Source organism: Ixodes scapularis, unplaced genomic scaffold (assembly GCF_016920785.2).
Source record: "Ixodes scapularis isolate PalLabHiFi unplaced genomic scaffold, ASM1692078v2 PGA_scaffold3__209_contigs__length_174095766, whole genome shotgun sequence".
Lineage (NCBI taxonomy): Eukaryota > Metazoa > Arthropoda > Arachnida > Ixodida > Ixodidae > Ixodes > Ixodes scapularis.
In genome coordinates this window covers 9984196-9999139 of record NW_024609868.1, presented here as the reverse complement: position 1 = coordinate 9999139, position 14944 = coordinate 9984196, and positions in this window count along the sequence as shown.

Here is a 14944-nt window from a genome sequence, read left to right as displayed (position 1 = left end):
CCAGCCTACTAAAATAGAGATCAGTGGCTGCGCCGTCATTTGTTTCCAAGGGCCACTCGAGACACGGGCCTCGTACACTGGCGGATTTGACGCTACTTGCGAGCAAACGCAAACACGTCGAGGGGCTTTAGGAATTCGGCTGCCGGAACGGCGTCTATCGCCTTTGCAATCAGATAGGAGCGCGGCGCGTTGAAGCGAGCAAGCGAGCAGATAAGAAAGGACGTGCATACGCGCTGCGCCGTTCTCGGCAGCAGGTGGCAATCTGTGTGACATCACTTCCGTGTCCAAGTTTTAGTCGTCATCGACCTCCCAACTTTGCACCCCCTTCAAAGTTCAAAAGAAAAGAAGAAAAAAAAAAAAAAAAAGGGGGGGGGGGTGTGTGGTAGCGGCAGCAGCTCTAGCACGTGGACCGTCGAGCTGACGTAGGTTAGCACTGCTGTCACATTATCAAATTTACGCATCATAAAGATAAAATTCACGCTTGGCGTGAACTGTATCGCTCTATTTTGAATTTTGTCGCTTTAGCGGGATTCGGGGATACTAGGGAGTTTTCGTAGACCGCGCTGCCCCCTCCGCTAAGCGTTCCGCAACGAAGTTGCTACTGCGCCTGCGCGCCGATAGGCTTGACTGTGGAGCTCCCGCTATCATAGCGGGTTGCGGAGGGCCCTTGCGGGACGGCGAAGACGATCTACGAAAACTTCCTAATGCCAGAGTCCCACCAGGGCGACAAACAGAATCAGCCGACACCGACAAGACTCAAACACTTGCAGCGTGCTCGGAATGGCACCTTCGAAAGGCTCGCAGTCTCTCGCTGCTGCTTAGTGAAGCGAGAGTGTTTGCGAACCTGCCGAGAATACCTTAGCGCGAATGCTGCACGTGTTTGAGGCTTGTCGGTGTCTGCTCTTTTTGCTTATCGCTATTAGCGATGTGCGCGGCCAAAAGCGTCGCTGCGGTCAGCTTTCCACGATTGGCCAAACCATGGGCATATGAGCATTGTCAGATTGTCAACTTTGACGGTGTCAGTTTCGGATTGCGATGACTCCTAGCTTCTACTGTGCTTTTTAAACACACCATCAAACTCGCGGTCGCACCCGATGGTAAGTAGCCAGAATAACAGCTGGTGACGTCACGGCGAGGCAAAACCCAGTCGTGACGTCACGGAGGGAAACCATAAGAGGGCGCCACCGAAACATCTCGGCGCTAATAGTGGGACTCGGGCATTCCAAGTGTTGTGCAAACGCGCGAGAAGAAGCACCCGCTCGTGGCACGTGCTTCGTGCCTCCCGCCTCCAATTGGACTGCCCATTTTAGCGCTGCGCTAGCCACCGCTCATTAGGGAGTTTTCGTAGACCGCGTTTCCCCCTCCGCTAAGGCCTACGCAACGAAGGAGCCGCTACTGCGCCTGCGCGCCGATGGCCTTGACTGTAGAGTTCCGGATATCGTAGCGGGTTGCGGAGAGCGTTGCGGGACAGCGAAAATGGTCTACGAAAACTCCCTATTTACACTTCAAGCGGATCCGCGTTCACAAATGCGGTTGCGAACGCGGTAGTATAAAGATCCAGTGCAATTGCACGCGCTCTCGATGTCATCGAGTGCGCGTTCAATTGTACTTGATCTTGATACAACCGCGTTCGCAAACGCTTTGAGAACGCGGATCCGCTTCCATGGCGTGAATGAGTGGTAACTGCGCCTTCACTTGCTTTAACTGCAACCCGAGACGTGAGCCTTGTGCACTAGAGCATTTGACGCTGCTTGTAAAACGAAACCATATCAAGGGACTTGGATAAAAAACCCTGAAAAATTCATGCTTCGCGTTTCCTACAAGTACCGTTATTGTTGCGCGAACGCGCGAGAAATGTGCCACGAGCGGATGCCGCGACGCCATTCGCTTCCAAGGACGTGAGACACGTGCTTTGGAAGCATCCAGCGGTGCTTGTACGACAAACAAACGAATCGAGGGACTCTAGCACATGTTATTTTGAGGGGACGTGCAACGGTAATTGTACTTTCAGTAAGTACCACTTAGAATTAATTAATAGAATACATTCCTTGTGTCCAATCCATGAACCGCGTTCCACTATTCTCGCTAAGAGGAAATCTCGACTACGTCATCGTGCTTTGTGAAGGACAGACTAGAATAAATTTGTAACTTTTGTCGTTGAAATTACACTGCGACACCTCTCCGTCAGCGGCGCTGCGTGCGAGATATGCACTTGGGTCGCACTCTAGAGGTCCTACTAGTGCCAGTATATGCATGTAAAAAGTGAGAAACATCCCAGCGTCATATATCGGGGCACGGCCCCGTTTATTCAGGGTTGGTTTTGCGTTTCACAAATAGTCATTGCTATATATACAGAGTGCATTATATTATACTGCATTTTAAAGTAGCAATATGTCGCGGCATAACCACATTTAAAGTAAACGTCCCTAAATTTCAAAGGCCGTTGAACTGCCTGCGAAACGGGTGTATTTGTCGCAGGGACGCCAGTCTCAACAGCCACTTATCAAGGGGGAAAAAAAAATCAAGCAGGTAATAGAATTGTAATTACAATCAAAATTCCATCGTAAAAGCAAAGAAAAACAGAAAGGGAGAAAAAGAAAAAAGACTAAAAAGAAATTTGGATTTTAATTTTTTTTTTTTTTAATTCTGACGAACTTATGCGCCACAATAAAGACCGAAGTGCGCGTTTATTAAACATTCAAGGAGCACGTTCGGCGATCTTCTTTCGCTGGAAATATTTCCGTTCTGAATCCTTATTACTTCCCGTTTTCCGATCCTCCTTTTATTAAATACGTTACGAAACACGTAAATTCGCTAGAGGCAGCACTGCTTTTTCGAGGCACCGTTCTGTGCCCTGCAAGCGGGCTCCATCGATCCACGTTGTTGTCATCTCCGGAAATAATCACGTTCAAAATCCCCAGACACGGAAGCGCGCTTCATCTCGATTTATGACAGGCCCTAAAAGAATGAAAAAAGAAAAGAAAACAAAAAGTAAAAACTTTGATAACAGCGTTGTCTGCGTGAAGCCATGCATATTCGGTACCTATACTCGCGTGTGTGTCTTTTATAAAAACACAGACACACACACAGACACACACACACAAGGACAAGGACAATCTGGACAGCGTTCCTGTCCACAGGTCCAGCAGTCCATTCAAGCACTACACTAGTGATGAGTCAAATTCCACGCACTGATGCCCAAAACAAACGTATGGACACGGCCCATTACTTCTTCTAAAAGCAGGTTGTTCGAGCTCGAAGTCGACGGTGGAAGATTCCTGAGCCGTGTCTTCAAGCTTTGCGCCAGTACCCCAGCGGAGTCGTGGACGGCAACTTCCAGGGCTGCGATTGAATATCATTGCATTCGATGTTGGCTCAGTCGTGCGATGAGTCGGGTAGCGTTCTATGTTCAACGATTTATGTGCGAAAAAAAAAAAAAAAAAAAAAAAAAGTCAGCTTGAAATTGCTTAAATTAAGAGAGTTTGAGATACACTCGTCATTCGGTGGGAAAACAACGGCTGAGTAGGGCAAAGACATACATTTATGGTTTCCTCTTATACACATCCTTATCATCGATAAACGCTTAGAGCCTTGAACTATATTGGTTCTATAGTGGTGCATGCTTTCCTCCAGACACACGCGAAAGATGGTTCACCATTCGACTTACCCTATATAGGCAACCTGCAGGCTGCAACGCTGTTTGATTTGTCGCTATCTAGCGACTGAAGCGAGAAACATTGGGTATGCCTGGGAGTGGCGCCGCTTAGCCTAGTGTCTGAAGCAAGAAATACTGGGTAGGCCAGGAAGCCGTGGTCGCATAACGTGCCAGTACGGCGGAAGATACGGCCCTGGTGCGCCAATCGGAACGTAATTACGTATCACCGGAGTGTGTCGTTACACTCTAAAAAAAGATGTATTCTTACACCCATTGTCCCATATAATGCACCCCAAAACTTCAGTTCGACGTACAGCGCACCGACGTCGAACAGGCGGCCCCAACTTTTACGAGGGGCTTGAGAACGGTGCGACATAACTTATTAAACTGCTAAAGTACGTATCAATTGACTACAGAAAAAAAAAACACTGAGGTTATTGAATTAGCATAGGTTTTAGTCATAGGTGACTATAACCTATAGTCATTTAAATAGGTTATAGTCCTAGATGACTAACCTATGTGACTGTAAACTATGTTATAGTCAGGTTATATCCATAACTTAATGTCTATAACATAGGTTATAGTCCTTAACACTTGCATTAGCTATTCTAATAAGTTGTATCACTCGGCTATGAAGCCGCTCGTGAAAGTTGACTCTGTCGGTTCGACCTCAGCGTGCTGTACGTCGTACTGAAATTATAGGGTGTCTTATATGGGACAAGGGATGTAAGAAAACACCCTTTTTTCTGAGAGTGTACTGCGAAGAAGCATCGGTCTTTTCGCTGCGTCTTGCTCCAATATGTGTGCGTTGCGCTCGTATACGTATAGCGCATATCGAAGCCGTCGGTACGCAATGTGGGGCTTATCGTGTACCCTTTGCCAAGTTACGAGACAGGGCTCTCACTCTGCCGGCGTCGACCTGCCTCGAAAAATATTGCATTACGGATTGGAACCTGACAGTCTGGCCACTTAAACTACGCCTCTGAGAGAATCATCGCGTTCTCTTGTTCGTGTCATTCTTGTGTCTTGATGCATCCTTCACCTTTTAGAACCCTGATATACAGTGGTCCTGGTTGTTGACCTGTCTGACATGAGCGAAAACAGCTACAAACGACAACGACCGATCTCAAGCACGTGCATCATGCACGAGAAGGTGGTGCTCGCAGTCTCTCGGTGCTCGTGAAGTATAAGCACGAGCATAGCCTCCTTTATGCTGACAAAGCCTGGCAGATCGCCACGAAAAGCGGCCGCCGAAATTGAAAAGGTAGGGCGTCAGACAACGGATGGAAGTAGAGCCACGTGACGGGCGCCCCGCTGCGTCGAGAATCCGAAACACACTTCTCCCGAGCGATGCCAATATCCGCTCGTGCTCCTCGCGTTCCTCGCGCTACCGCTTCTTTTCTCGTCGGGTTTGAAAACCATGTTTCGGGTCCTCGCCGCTGCAAAAGCTGTGCGCTGACGTCCAGGTTCCCCGAGAAATGCTCTGTGCTACCAGATCCTCGCGCTCCAAATCTGTGACCGGGCACTCTATGGCTCCGTCGTCGAACTACAAGGCTTCGTGAGTGAGGCCAAGCCCGCCAAAGATACCTTCGCGTGCTTGTCGCACGTGCTTAAGATTGTTCCTGTTTGTCGCTCAAGTGGGATAGGGTATACCCGTGCCACACGGGCAACTCGAATGCCATTTACAACGAATGACATTCGTGTGATCGACGAATCGGCTCGCGACCTGTCGCGTGAAGTGTCGCGCGCTGATTGACCGTCGTTCAAATGTCATTCGTTGTAAATGACAATCGAGTTGCCCGTGTGGCACGGGTATTATTCTAGAGGCCACTAAATGAGCTGGGTTAGCCGATGCTGGCACACCCGCTGAGACCGGACGCAGTAATCATCGATGCGCTGTCACTGCAGTGGTTTCGTCGGAAACCGGTTTTGCGTTCGCTTATGTGATTGATGTTAAAGGGGTATTCACACGAGGGATAGTTTTCGGGGAGGAATGCGCGTGACGTCAGTGATCGGCGGACCTCCTTGACTCAAGCATTCCCACGAATGACGGGGAGCTGAGCGGGGTGTCAGTGTTATCAGACGCATTTAGGGACAAGGTGGTTATTTGGGCCAGTTGGTTCATGGTCTTAAAATGTATAAAAGCGCCGAAAACAACAAGTAAGAACACGAAGTAAGGCAAATACAAGGCGTCTCGCAACTGTAATTTATTCGGAAAGAACACGTATCTCCATATAAAGGTCCCATCGGCCAGTCTAGTCATCATCACATCGGTGCAAAGCATTTTTGATAAAATCAAACTCTTTGTCTGAAAGGGCGATTAATGCCTTTACGCAATCTTTTCCTTTACCCCGGATTTTGAATGCTTCATGCAGTTTTCTGCTTCTTGTGTCTTTATATCTAGAAAGATTCTTAACATCATGCAACACCGGTAAACAGGAACATCTACTGCAGTGAGCGGCGAGAGAGTCAGACGGGCTAGCTCGCGTGCCAGCTGTGTGCTCACGCGCACGGTCATTGAACATCTGCCCAAATACTCACTGATCTCTATGACAATTGCTGGATCGCGCTTCCCCGCTTGTTCGCTGCAGCGCAAGTGAAGCCACCGGGCTTCACTCGCTTGGGATACGATTTGCCGTTTTTGCTAGCATTTGCTGCGGTTTTCCAGCGTGCTGACGACACGTTTTCTACTCGTTCGTCGTCATTCGCCGAAGAAGTTTTTTGAAGACTCTGTGTATTGTTGAGACTTTCCGTTGTGAACACGTGGAAAATTTTACGAAAGTGCAGTGTCGCAGGAAAAAGGCACAACGCGTCGAAAGGAAGGGCTGGCGGCGTGTTCAAAGCATCCTTGGCACGCCGAAGTGCCGTGTCTGTGCCTTCGCACGCTTGGATACCGACCAAGAACCGACGCCGTGTGTATGTGTTCAGCGAGTGCAATGTGCGTGAAGCTGTTCGTGCCTCTGGATCAGCGTCTTTTCCCCTCGCGGTTTAGGAACGAGCTTAATCCAGCGTCCACTAGCGACGGAGGATGGGGAGAAGGTACGTCTTTTTTTCGTCCTTAGACGATTTACACAATACCGTGCACAACAGCTCCTCATCACTGATCAGTGCTGGCTTATTATCAACCTACGCGACTCGCCTAATTGTAATTGATCAACAGATTGCACACGACCATATCGGCCGCGCTTCAAAGATTTTCCTTCTCGCCGTCTTGTACTTTTGCTTTCGAAAACCCCCCTGGCTCCACGTACGCCGATATATATAAATGATCTAAAGGCATCTACGCGCGACACACGTTCAGAACTTTGGCGCGGCGTCAATTCTTGACCGGTATCCGAGCGTGCGAAGGCACAAAGATGCATCACTCAGCGTGCCAAGGAAGCTTTGATCACGCCGCGACACCGGCGACACGTTTTCGACGAGTTGTACCTTTTGATACGGCTTCACGCACATTGCACTCGCTAAACACATTCACACGGCGTCGGTTCTTGGTCGGTATCCAAGCGCGCGAAGGCACAGAGACACGGCACTTCGACGTGCCAAGGATGCTTTGAACACGCCGCCAGCCCTTCCTTTCGACGCGTTGTGCCTTTTTCCTGCGACACTGCACTTTCGTAAAATTTTCCACGTGTTCACAACGAAAAGTCTCAACAATACACAGAGTCTTCAAAAAACTTCTTCGGCGAATGACGACGAACGAGTAGAAAACGTGTCGTCAGCACGCTGGCAAACCGCAGCAAAGGCTAGCAAAAACGGCAAATCGTATCCCAAGCGAGTGACGCCCGGTGGCTTCACTTGCGGGAGCGGCAAGCGCGATCCAGCAATTGTCATTGAGATCAGTGCAAATACTTTACTGGGGGGGGGGGTGATACATTCCACTTCTCTCAAATACAATAGACGCTTTCAGGCAGCTGCAGAGCCGTATATGTAGAGAGTTTGGTCAATGGGAGGCGCGGGCAGAGTCAGGGCGTGTGGCAGAGTCGGAAAGAGGGCTTAGCATGCTCTCTTGACCAACCAGAAGCCGAAAAGAATCTCTTAGCGGTGGTAGCGGCAAACAGTTCTGATCAAAAGTCTCTGTTCGTATATGGTTTTAATAAGCGCGTAAGAGTGAAGTGTAGTAACTCTTCGTGGTTGAAAATGAGGTACACGTGTTGTTTTGATCATGATCATGCAGAAAGATGTAAGAAACGAATGCGCCGCTCATCTCTGTTTTGCTCGAGCAGAGTGTGGCCGCTCGGACGGCAGATTCCCGGCCCTGGGTGCTTGGCGTACGGATCATGTCGATCGTTCCGCTAGTCGCACTGTTCCACCATCATTTTGGATTAACGTGATTGAAACATCGTGTACCATATTTTCAGCCATTGAGAGTTACTCCAATGCAGTTATCAGGTTTGTTTTTCGCGACCACCGCCAGGGTATTATTCCCGGCTTCTGGTTGGTCACATTCAAATTTTTGAAGACGCCCTGGAACACGCCCAGCCAGCTTTCGGCCAATGGCGCCTCCGCATTTGTCTTCTATACTTCCCAACGAATGGCCAAACTCTCTACATTTACGGCTCTGGGCAGCTGTGCATAGGCGCCGCCATAACCGACCTTCAGTTTTTGTTTCCTCCTATTCCGTTCGCTTCCCTTTATCATTCCGAAATCAAGGCAGGTTATTGCCATTTTAAGTGTTAATGTGTCCTTCTCCCCAGCATAGGCCTTCGTGGAGGGTCGTCAACACCCGCTTCGGTGGCGCGGCATCTCGGTAAGACAAGAGAAGGTCGGCTATGGCGGCTCAATCTGGCGCGCGCTGAAAGCGTCTACAGCCTAGGCGCGGACAGGTTTTCTGGGCTTGGCGAGAGCCATCTATCGTCGGGGAGCTCTCGGCTATCGGGCGGTAAATGATGATGATGATGATGGTTGTTCTACATACCGAATTCACTGTTGTGGAAATGCTCGAGACAGGTGCCGCGCGCCACTTCCAGGAAGAACATAGCGTCTAAAATCTACCTGAGTGCTGCGCCAAATATTTTGCTGCGCTCTGTCGCCATGATCTTCACAAATGTTGCACGTTGCACATGCCTCGTGCATCGCCGCACCTTTTGGTACTTTTGAAACATGGAGAGGCTTCAGGTGGAATCGGAGACGACACTGCCACGGCCGCCGCGAACATCCAGGTGCACATGCGCGTGGACTGACGCGGACCTCCCCTCCGTCAGGGCTGGTTTCGGTGCTGTAGGCGTTCTGTCTGATGCAAATGAGCGGAGTGGAATGTATTCCCCCTAGTTAAGTATTTGATTTGCGCGTCTGGCGAAAATACCCCCCCCCTCCTCCTCCTCCCACGGCAGTGGAACCTGATACACAACGCCTGAGGCACACTGAGCAAATTTAGTCTTGTGTTTTGTGCTGCAAGACTCAGACGGCTGCTCAGGACTGTTGATTCTATACGGCAGAGCCAAGCAATCTCATTGGGCGTCGAGAAAACAACAGGAACGCTGTAGCGCTGGCCCACTTTCTTTATAATTGTGTGGCACTGCGTGGAAGTATAAAACCACTGCTGGTCTCTCATTGGGCCTCTCAGGTGAGGGTTCGCTTTTGCTTCTGAACTTTTTTAGCAGGCTTTCGGCGACGTGAATTAGTCACATCTGTTGGTAGCCTGCCACTTTTAGCTATCGACAGCAAGATTTCTTGAGAGTGGCCTCCAAGCACGTGTTGACAATGCCTCTTTTAACCAGCTTTGAATGAGCCGATCCAAAAGGCAGGAGACCTTTTTTTAGGTCTCGGCTCATATGCCCGACAGCCAATAATGTAAGCTTGATATTCAAAAACTGTAACCTCCTTTTGGTAGGTGTTCCTCGCACTCTCGATAACGGGGCGCGGTACGCGCTGACGAGAGTAGAAAAATGGACGTGTACATAAATGGCCGGATGCAGCGCAAACGACGTGGTATCCAAAATCAGTCTTGTAAGAAGCGGCGCGAGGACAGCCTTGGTGAGTATCGGACTCCTTCGGGTGTCTCGGACGACATGCGCAACTGCACTGTAGCGCAACAGCGCAAGTCACAATAAAGGCCGGTTCTCACATGCAGCGGAGCGCTGATGTAGCGCGGGGGCCTTAAACTCGCCGAACACAAAGTTGGAGCCGAAAGTTCGCGGAGTGCGCCGATTGGACGTCGGCGACAAAAACGCTAAGTCATCGTCGTGATACTTTAATCGATGCGCTCTGTCAACTTCGGCCTCAACTTTGCGTTTGACGAGTTTAGGGCCCCAGCTCAGGGTCCCTATGTTGCACGTTTTGGACTCCCACGGCGACTATGGAGAAGGAAGTGACGTCACCAACGCAGCAAATGCAGATTAAATGTTGATTGATGAGAGATCAGTCAACATCCAATCTGCATTTGCTGCGTTGTTGACGTCACTTCCTTCTCCCCAGTCGCCGTGGGAGTCCAGAACGTGCAACATAGGGCCCCAGGTGTCGTCAGCTGCTTATCGTCAGCAGCCATGAGCAACAGTTTTTACGGTGCGATACAAAACCGGTGAACGTTCCCGTCAGCACGCGCTTAGCACAAGGTGAGCGCTATGCTTGTAGCGCTCCGCTGCATCTGGCCTTAAGTTAGGCGATTCCGATGCCACCGCCATCATCTCGCTGAGCAAAATCTGTAAAGTTGCCAGACACGCGAACAAAATGCCGCCAATTGTCGAGAGATCCCTAGAGAGCCTCAAGTAAGAGTGTTCAACTCAAACCACGGAGAGCGTTTGCAATTTAACGGCGGCGTTAGAGATGGCGGATTATACCCATTTTCGCGTTTAGCAAATACTTATTCTATCGGAACAAACATGGTTTCTAACGAAAAGTGTTATTTTATTCTTCGCGTAAAATATCCAAGCATCTCTGGGGCTGTTGTATATAACCGGAGTTACCTTGCAAAAACACCCGTAGCTCTTTGGACCAGCAGCAAAATTTTGCAAATTAATGGCGCCCACAAACACGTAACCCAGGCGAGCAGTTGAACGCACTAATACTCGAGGCCCTCTGGAGATCCCACGCCAAGTTGGGCAGCGTTTGTGCAGCCCCAGCAAAAAGCTCCCCCCATCGTGACGTTGTTACCATGTGATGCGCATCTAGGGGAGTAAAAGGAGGGATTTCTCCCCCGTGTGAATACTCCTTAAACGACATAACGACGTTGGGTGAGGACAGAACGCTGAGCCCGCCTCGTTGTGGTGAAACCACTCGTTTGGGAATATGCATAGCGAGTCGTTATCAAAGCAGACTGTTTCTTTGCCATTCCCTCGTAGTTTGAATTCATAGCCGTTTTCATGCAGTTTTCGACTGTTCGACAAAAAAAAATTCTTTACACAAGAGAGTGCGTACCTCGTATGCCTTCGGCGCATGCCCTGTGCATGGCTTCGAGCCCTGGAGAGAGGGGTGCACTCTGGGGGTTTTTCTGGCCATCGGCGGACGCTCGAAGTGTCGAGGTAGCACCTGCGCACACATCAAACTTGCTGACACTTCTCTGCTGGGAAACAAAGCAGCGTGTGCTCGATATACCCCTTTCGAAAGTCATGTGCAGGTTGATGGAAGGTTGAACCACTCGGAACCACGACGCACAATGGCGGAACAATCGATGCCGCGCTCCGCGCAAGTCTACAACTACATAAGATGGCGATGAAATAAAATTCAATAGTCTTTAGGGTACCAACCTTGGCGGCGCCTTTTGTGTCCGCCATTGTACAGGGATTACACTGCTTCCAACAGGGCGCGGTCTTTCAAAAGGGGTCTATGCCACGGCTTCACATCTAGAGAGCCCATCACACCAAGGAAGGTTGTCGCGGTGATTGGCGCAGGGGCAGGACAGGAACTCTTGACCACAAATGTGACCTCTTTTAAATGCAACTTTTTTTTATATCAATGTTTCAGAGGTACTTGGAGGAAAGCAACATATGTTCGCGTTTCATTAACTGATGATTGAGTGGCCATGACAGACATTCAGGCGAGAGGTTGGTGCTATAGCTCTTGTGGCGTGCACGCGCGTTCTCTCCACAAACGACCCAAACCGGTGATTTCTGAAAAAAAAAAAGAAAAGGTCGGTTGGTCTTCACATTTAATCGTCATGTGGGTTCAAATAAAAAGTCAAACTAATTACACACAGAATTCTCTCTGCCATTAGCGCCGAGATACTTCAGGGGGGCCCTCTTATGTTTTCTATCTGTGAAGTCACGACCAAGAGTTCCCTCTCCCTGACGTCAGGAGTTGCGACCTTGGCTACTTATTATTTGCGAGCGACAAGTTGGATAGCGGTGTTGGGAAGTACTTTAAGCACACTGTTTTTAAGGTGCTACTTCAGCAAGTTTAGAAAACTTTACTTGAAGTGCATTCTCTGAGTATGCAGTTGTACTCCACTTAAAGTATTTTTTTGTACTTTTGGAGGAAAGTACAACTCCCGAATTCAAAGTACAATACCCGAAATCTGAGAAGAAAGGCGTATCGTCACATGAAAACGCGCTATCGTTTCTCGAGACGTCATTTGGGCATTTCTCTAAGTAAAGTAATAGCGGCTATAAGACCGATACAAATAAGTGCCTTATAAGTTGATTGTGTTATATAGTTCATGAGCGAGAGTGAAACAACTACGCTGTGGCCACTTGACTTTATCCAGCATTATTCCACCATTTCCGAAAATAACTGAACTGATGCACCTCCGATTACCCTTGGGGCAATGCATACCAGTTAAATAAAACACTGTATAGGTAAATGAAATGACACCAAAAGCATTTGGACCTTGCTTTGAAAGCATATTGCATTTATAGTACTTTACTTCAAGTGCATGGCGCCCAGCGTACTTATACCACTTTACTTGAAGTACAGGGTGTCACAAAAGAAAATTTACACGGTCTTTTTAACCGCAGAAATAAACTAGGCATCGCCGAACGCTAATTCTCCGCCCAAAGGTCGAGCTAGAGGTCACAACCATATGCCAAAGTTTCAGCCCGATCCGATAACTTAATCAAAAGTTATAAGTGATTTTCTGAAAATTTCAATGGGAAAATGGCGGCCGACTGACTTTTCAAACACACGGGGCTCTATGGCACTAGAAACCGAAAACGGGCAAAAATGGGCCCCATTTTCCCATTGAAATTTCCAGAAAATCACTTCTAACTTTTGATTGAGTTATCGGATCGGGCTGCAACTTTGGCATCTAATTGTGACCTCTAGCTCTACCTTTGGGCGGAGAATTAGCGTTCGGCGATGCCTAGTTTATTTTTGCGGTAAAAAAGACAGTGTAAATTGTCTTTTGTGACACCCTGTATATAACCTCCCATTTACTTTGTAATTTTTAGGTGTACTTTACACAACACTGTTGCAATCACCGTATAATGCTCGGCTGAAACGCCGTCAAACTTGACTTTATAATAGCGCACTTGTTTTCTTGGAAGGAAGCAGAGTACTTTCTACAACAATAGACGATACAGCGAGCTCATGGCCAATCGTGAAGGTTAACCGCATGCATCAACGCTTTTGGTCGCGTACGTTGCTAAGGATAGACGCTTTTCGTTTCCTTTCGTTCTCAGTCACGTGGCTTCATATCTGGTATGCGGGATAAAAAAAATATTAATATATTTCAACCTGGAATATACGAGGAAATATATATGTGAGGCAAAACAAGAATCACGGATTTTTCGTGAACACTTTCCAGCGGCCTGGAGAGATCAAAACAATGTCTTTACGCATACCAGAAGGGACGGCATTCAAGATGGCTGCGCCCTTGTGGAAAAGGTGCACACACGATTACGAGCGACCCGGTAGGGTGTCCCACGCGCAAGCACATACATCATGCGTGTGTAGGTCATTTCGGCAGTCTTGTCAATGCGCGTGCTTACTCACACACGAACAGAGGCATGGCGATTCCAGATGACTTGCTTGTGTTCCATGCAAGAACGCGCGTGCAGAATGCGCGTGCAGCACCCACGCAAAGGTAGATTTGACCACTGGCGGGCTTGAGAGAGTAGAGCCCGCCGTGCTTTGACATAATTATTGCATGCGCTTGCTCATGCAAGCATAAACCAGCCAGATATCCTTCTTGCAATCGTGTATACACTTTTTCAGTGTTTACAAGTCCGGAGCCCAGTACGCGATCTCAATAACTCAGCACTCGCGTGTTCGATGCTGTGGAAAGCTAGTAAAAGCAAGCACCGTGCCCACCAATGCCCAAAATGTAAACTTACAGTACGGGACGACTCACATTGATCTCTGACTCATTCAGGTCTATCGTATTTGTGGAACGTTCATTATTTAAACGCGATGATCAAAAGTAAAACCCTCTCTATTGCTCGCCAACTTCGGTCGAGGAATTCTAGAGAACAGTCTTTGATTGCTTACTTCGGAGATAATTGCAAGAGGTACACCATTCTGGACATTTTTACGAGCCAACAAACATAGAAAACGGTGACATGCGGAGATATGGCGCACATTCCTGCATTCGCTTCAATCAATTCATACTGCGGCGACACATTCAGAGTTTCGAACGGAGTCAATTTCTAAGTTTGTTTTTTGTTTTTCTCAGACACGAAAACTTGAATAAATTTGCACGCGCTGGTTTACCTTGACCGGCATCTGTGCGAGCCCCAAGGTGTTCATTGGGGGCGTTCCTTCCCACGGCGAATACCTCTTCTTTCGAAGTACCACCGGGGAAGGTTTGGACGGACGTGATTTTGGCGACGTCTGCACCAGAAGCTCCCCCTGGCGCCCGAAGCCGCCTGCGCGGAGCAGGTGCCTGGAGGCTCCCAGACAGACGACAATGGCCGCCGTGTACCGCACCAGGTCCAGGGACAGCGCCAGCCAGACTCCGGCCAGAGCCGGCAACCAGGCGTCGCAGTGGTTCGACAGCGCGCTCTGAAATGCCTGCAGCGTCGAGGCGCAGGTGTCCGAGGAGTTCCTGTCGACTTCGGGTTCCTGTAACGTTGGTCGCGAGAAACCGCGAAGTGTGCTGTGGGAAGTTTGGCAAGCGCAGTTCTTAGAGTTCTCGCGATATTCCGGAAGAGTTGATGTGTATAAAAAATAACTTATCGATTTGTCTGTTTTAGAGTGATAGCTTTATAGGGGAACCCTCCATGGGGGTTCCCCTATAACCTATCTTGCTCATGTTGGTCACGCCGCAGGTGAGAGAGAAGAGGGAGGGAGGAGAGGGGAGTGTTAGTGCACCGCTCCTACTGGACAAACTCGATGAAGCCCCATTCCATCAACCCTATCAAGTGCTATCCCGCCTTTATTGCGTTTGACGGAACAATTAAGTCGGACAATATTAGAATG